Below are 6,895 nucleotides of genomic sequence, written 5' to 3' on the forward strand. Positions count from 1 at the left end.
CCAGGAAGGAAACATTCATTGTTTTCATTATTATGTATCAGTGTAATTAACGCTTACCATCCCAGACATTTTTCTTTTTTTTTTGTTGCTTTCATTATCTTCTTTCATCATTCATCTTTGCATTCCAAGGACATAATGTTTTTCATTTTCCATCAACATAAATATATGAGGGATTATTTTTTCAAGGACGAGTTGTATTTTTTTTTTAATGGCACCATTTCTTGCTCTATACAATGTACTGGGATATTGTAAAATCAATTATTGTGGGTGGGGGTGGTGAAATGGAAAAAAATTCTGCCGTTATTTTTGGGTTCCTTTTTTTATTGCTTATGGTGCTTCAAAAATTAATTTTATTCTGTGGGTCAATAAGATTACAGCGATACCAAATTTGTGTAGCTTTTGTTATGTATTACTACCTTTACTACTAACTAAAAAAAAACTACAATTCATTTGTATCGCCAATTTTTGTCCCCATACTCTGACATCTATAACTTTTTAATTTTAAGTTCACCTACTAACTAACTCTGTGCAGGTCCTAAGCAACTGCCTTGCAACTGAATCTGGGTTAGTTATTACATACATTTACCTGGTTGACCCGGGTGAAGTGCTGATTGTTGAGCCTATTTATATCTAGGCCTCATTCCACTCTAGTTGACAGGTATATTGTTTACCATATGCATTTCCTCCTATATTCGGTTACTCTGATCTTTTCTAGTTTAGTTTGCATTCTGGAATCTGTAGTACCACAGAGTCTAGACTATTTGCTGTATGTTCTGGAATCTGTAGTACCACAGAGTCTAGAGTATTTGCTGTATGTTTTGGAATCTGTAGTACCACAGAGTCTAGAGTATTTGCTGTATGTTTTGGAATCTGTAGTACCACAGAGTCTAGAGTATTTGCTGTATGTTTTGGAATCTGTAGTACCACAGAGTCTAGAGTATTTGCTGTATGTTTTGGAATCTGTAGTACCACAGAGTCTAGAGTATTTGCTGTATGTTTTGGAATCTGTAGTACCACAGAGTCTAGAGTATTTGCTGTATGTTTTGGAATCTGTAGTACGACAGAGTCTAGAGTATTTGCTGTATGTTCTGGAATCTGTAGTACCACAGAGCTTAGTGTGTTTGGGATTTGTTTCTTGCTGTGCTGCTGTTTTGTCCCAACTGTATTGCTGGGTTGAAATCAGAGTCAGTTGCTCCATTTCTGTTAACTGTTATTGATCCATTTATCTGTATGCACACATCTGCCATCCACTTCATTGCTGACAGATCTCCTCCTCTCCTCCAACCATGACGCTCAACGTTTGGTTCCTGTCCTCACCAGTGAATATGTAATACTGTCTTGTTTTCTGCCAGTATTCATACCTGCTTATGTTATGTGGTTTTGGTAACTGTTCGGTTGTGGTGCAATTCAGCCTCACTGAGAGTCTTGGAGGAATCGGAGTACCAAGTGAGCTGTAGTTGTTTTTTTAGGAACATTTTAGGGTACATCTTTTTGACCAAAAACAGCAATTCTGGCATTGTGCATTGAGTTGTGGCAATTATACAATTTTAAGATTTATATTTTTATATGTAGAAAGGGAAAAAGTTTTATTTTTCATTTCCTTTTTATAAATCCCACAATCGTACTTAATCATACTGTTCTGCAGTCTGTTGTGACTGTAGCAATATCCAATACACCCCAGCAGGGTGTATTATGAGTACTAAGAGGCCTAGGGGCCATGACAATAATCTAACAAAGGAAGCCGCTCTGCCTTAGGGCTCATGCACACGACCGTGCCGTTTTTTGCGGTCCATAAATTACGGATCCGCAAAAAACAGATGCTGTGGCGAAACCAACCTCGCCACTGGGTTTTGGAGAGGACTGGCTGCTGGCCTCTTGCCCCTGGATTATGGGCCATATACTAACTTTAAAACCCCTGAACCTATTCAAGTGAATTTTGGATAGGTTTGTCACAAAGTTATACTGTTTGAATTAATGTAAGTTATATGTATGGCCAATGAAAACTCACAAAGTTGTAACAATTTATAATAAGTGTAACTTGTCAGCTTGGGAGGAATATGCGGGTGTGTTTCTATTGTGCCATTGTCCCATTGTGTGTTTAAAATGGTGATGTCTGTTCTGTTGTCCTCACATGTGTATTGGCGATCTCCCTTTGTCCTCAGAGATAATTGGATTGCTCTTCAGGTTGTCTGGACAGAGAGGAGGAAACCATGATGCATTGTGGGGATATGTTGTCCTATGTCACAGTCTTCATTCTGGTCCTCTAGGGGCGTGAACGATTGGTTGCTGTTGTATCAATGTATGTGTTGTAAATTACTGATTGGTTATATTTCAAACCCCTGAGGGCAGTACTATGTTTGTGGTTTATGAATAAAAGAGGCTGTACGTAAAGTACAGTCTGACCACTGTTTGACCCTCAACACGGAGCCTTGTCTCGTTATTGGGGGGATTCACTGTATGCTGTTAGAGGACCGATTGCCAGGATTGTATGCTTTTCCTGTTCGTCTGCTAGCAGCTATTCGTGAGGTTCCAGTTTGGAGTGCTACTTTGTATCCAGTTCGGGACATTGGTGTTCTGCAGTAGCTGGGCCTGTCTCTCAGAAAGGGGCTTATCGCCTAAACGGATTTTAACCCCTTGTCTGCTGAAACGGGCCGTTACATTGGTGGCAGCAGTGGGATCGTTCCCACAGCCCAGAAGGACAGCTACAAAGAAACATCATTCCCTGGAATTACAATTTGAGGGCAACGCATGTCCCAGTACAGCGACCCTGACAGCACCAGAATGGAAACAGCAGTGGAGTACGATGAGGGTGTCATGGATGACCGAGATGCAGTCCGCAAAGGCATCTGGTACCAGGTACTGGGTATTGTGGAGTATATGCAGGACGAGAGACTCCCCACGGAAGACCAGCGGTTGCAGAAGCGAGTAGCCCTGCGGATGCCCTTCCTGGGAGAGCAGCCCCGGGAAGAATGGGTAAAGCAATTGGAACTCCTAGCATGGCAAGAGCTGTGGCTGGAAGATGCCTACCAGGCGCTCTGGTGGTATGGGGCACAGTACCTACCCAGGACAGCTGAGCATGACAAGCCGGAGGGAGAGGAGTTTGATGGTCCTGGCTTGTTATGGGAGACTTTTTCAGAGCTGGAGTTTGGGAGCCCTACACAAGCCCGGTTCCATGATCTCTTGGAATGGAGGGAGAGCAGGTATGACTGGGACGACACTCATGAGATTGAGCAGGACCTGGTCCACCTGGTGACCCGGGAGATGGAGCTGGAACAGGGCTACCAGCAGCTGTTCCACGCCAGTGAGAATGCTCAGCAGGACAGTAAGGTGACAGACCCAGTCTCCATTCCCAAGCGGCAGTGTGAATTGCAGGGAATTGGGAGCCCAGTCTCCATTCCCCAGCGGCAGTGTGAAGTGCAGGGAGAGGAGAGCAGCGTCCTCCCTCCCCAGCGGCAGGCTGAGTTACAGGGGGCAGAGGTAGTAGTTCCTGCCCCCCAGCAGCAGAGTGATATGCCGGGATGGCAGTGTGAAATGCAGGGAGAGGAGAGCAGCGTCCTCCCTCCTCAGCGGCAGGCGGAGTTACAGGGGGCAGAGGTAGTTGTTCCTGCCCCCCAGCAGCAGCATGATTTTTTGGGAATTGGGAGCCCAGTCTCCATTCCCCAGCGGCAGGCGGAGTTACAGGGGGCAGAGACAGTCGGTCCAGAGTGTCCAGCAGGGAATAGAGAGCCCAGTCTCCTTTCCCCAGCGGCAGGACACTGTATTGGGAGCGGAGACGGTCGGTCGCCCTCCCCAGCGGCTGGAAGTATGTATGGGAGAGGAGCTCATTACCCCCTCTCCCCAGCGGCAGCTTAACGCACCAGGGGGACAAAGTAAGCCCCACAACAGTGCAGATGGGACCGTGGTCTCTGCACTTACAGCACAGGGGGTAGAGACAGTCGGTCTCCCCCTCCAACAACCAGGCTCCAACCAGGCTTCTTCCGTGGTAGCGCTGGCACCAGGGCAGAGTACCGCTGATCCCTGCCCACAAAGCAACCTCCACTTCAAGCCAGGGAGCAACACAGAGACTGGGAGTACCAGCTTCCAACATAACCTTGGTGGACTCACTGGACAGAGACAGGCTACTAAAGTCAACAGGTCCAGTATTTGGGCTGCCAGACTAACTCAGGTACCGACCGGCGTGAGGTCAGGTATCTGGTTAGTCTTCCCTGGGGGGGGGGGGGGGAGATGTGTGGTGAAACCAACCTCGCCACTGGGTTTTGGAGAGGACTGGCTGCTGGCCTCTTGCCCCTGGATTATGGGCCACATACTAACTTTAAACCCCTGAACCTATTCAAGTGAATTTTGGATAGGTTTGTCACAAAGTTATACTGTTTGAATTAATGTAAGTTATATGTATGGCCAATGTAAACTCACAAAGTTGTAACAATTTATAATAAGTGTAACTTGTCAGCTTGGGAGGAATATGCGGGTGTGTTTCTATTGTGCCATTGTCCCATTGTGTGTTTAAAATGGTGATGTCTGTTCTGTTGTCCTCACATGTGTATTGGCGATCTCCCTTTGTCCTCAGAGATAATTGGATTGCTCTTCAGGTTGTCTGGACAGAGAGGAGGAAACCATGATGCATTGTGGGGATATGTTGTCCTATGTCACAGTCTTCATTCTGGTCCTCTGGGGGCGTGAACGATTGGTTGCTGTAGTTACATTGTATGTGTTGTAAATTACTGATTGGTTATATTTCAAACCCCTGTGGGCAGTACTATGTTTGTGGTTTATGAATAAAAGAGGCTGTACGTGAAGTACAGTCAGACCACTGTTTGACCCTCAACGCGGAGCCTTGTCTCGTTATTGGGGGATTCACTGTATGCTGTTAGAGGACCGATTGCCAGGATTGTATGCTTTTCCTGTTCGTCTGCTAGCAGCTATTCGTGAGGTTCCAGTTTGGAGTGCTACTTTGTATCCAGTTCGGGACATTGGTGTTCTGCAGTAGCTGGGCCGGTCTCTCAGAAAGGGGCTTATCGCCTAAACGGATTTTAACCCCTTGTCTGCTGAAACGGGCCGTTACAGATGCCGTCCGTCTGCCTTCCGCAATTTGCGGAATGGAACAGGAGGCCCATTATAGAAATGCCTATTCTTGTCCAAAAAACGGACAAGAATAAGACATGCGTCATCATTTTTGCGAGGCCACGGAATGGAGCAACGGATGCGGACAGCACACAGAGTGCTGTCCGCATCTTTTGCGGACCCATTGAAATGAACGGTTCTGTATACAGAATCAAAATACGGCTCGTATATGGAACGCAAAAAACGTTTGTGTGTATGAGCCCTTAGTCTAATGGATGGGATTGTAGTTAACAGGTAGCTCTCCAGGAGTTCTGACGATATTTAATCCCTCGGTGACCTGCCTGTTTTTTGCCTTAATGACCAAGCAAATTTTCGTTTTCGTCTTTAAAGAGTTATAATATTTATATTTTTATGTCGATGTAGCTGTATGGGGACTTGTATTTTTGCGGGACAAGTTGTAGTTTTTTATGGTGCCATTTTGGGGTACACATAACTTACTGATTACGTTTTATTAACTGTTTCTGGGAGGGTGATGGAAAAAAACTGCAATACTGCCACCGAGTTTTTACGTTATAAATTTTTTGGCATAAATAACATGATAACTTTATTTTCTGAGTCAGTATGATTGCAGCAATACCAACTACCAGATTTATTTTTACGTTTTATTACTTTTGTACAATAAAATCCCTTTTTTCTTTAAAAGAAGAAAATGTTTTTTGCATTGCAGCAACCCAAGCAGTTATGGCCAGTTCGCATTGTTCGCCCGCGAACATATGCGGGCTGCCATCTTTTTTCACAAGTCCGGCGAGGCACAGGTAAGCCCTTAACTGTGCCTGTGCCGCGAGCCGGTCTGAAAACAAATGCGGTCACCGGAGCAGGCAGTTCCGAGAACAGCCCGATGAAGGCCCCCGGTGGCTGTTCTCGGAACTGCCTGCTCCCGCTGACCGCACTTGTTTTCAGACTGACTCGCGCACAGGCACAGGTAAGGGCTTACCTGTGCCTCGTCGGACTTGTGAAAAAAGATGGCACCCCTAACTGGCCATCACTGAACCCAAGACCCCTAACTTTTTTATTATTTTTTCTATGGAGCTGTGTGAAGGCTTGATTTTTGCAGGATGACCTGTAGTTTTCATGGCATCATTTTGGGTTACATAAGAGTTTTAAAAACCAGCAATTATGGCATTTTTTTTTTTCTGATGGCATTCACTGTATGGGATAAATGACATTATAATTATGTAGTGTTGGTAGTTACAGATGCAGAAATAACAAATATGTGGAAATTTCATTTTTGAAATTTTTTCCATTGAAAAGCATTTTTTTTTCCAATGGAAAAAAAGGATATTTTTTAACTTGGAAATTTTTTTATTTAACAAAACTTAATAGGCGATCTTTTGATCACTTGTAAAATAGATTGCACTGTTCATAGTGCAACGTATTTTACTGTCCGTGCTATACTGACATTCACCAGGCTGCGCCAGAGAGGTGTGGCCTGCTGGGACATGCTGGAGGCAGGCCTGGGGCCTTTACTAGGCCACGGCCTGTATGTACAGGCATCGGCACTCATTTGACGTGACAGATGAGTAAATGTGAGAAACAGATACAATATGTGCAGTTCACTTTAAAGGATAACTGTCACACTTAGACCCTAATTTCAATTTTCATATATGTAGTTAGTAATAACATGATATTCCAGAATCAGTTACTATTAGACTGACTTACCCCATATTTAATAAGATTCAGCCCTTAGCAACCAGTCTGCAGAAAACTGCAATTTCACTATTCAGTTAAGATGGCCGCCACTGCCCTCACCCTGAGGCTAATCCCGCCTGCCCTC

Source organism: Bufo bufo, unplaced genomic scaffold, assembly GCF_905171765.1.
Source record: "Bufo bufo unplaced genomic scaffold, aBufBuf1.1, whole genome shotgun sequence".
NCBI lineage: Eukaryota > Metazoa > Chordata > Amphibia > Anura > Bufonidae > Bufo > Bufo bufo.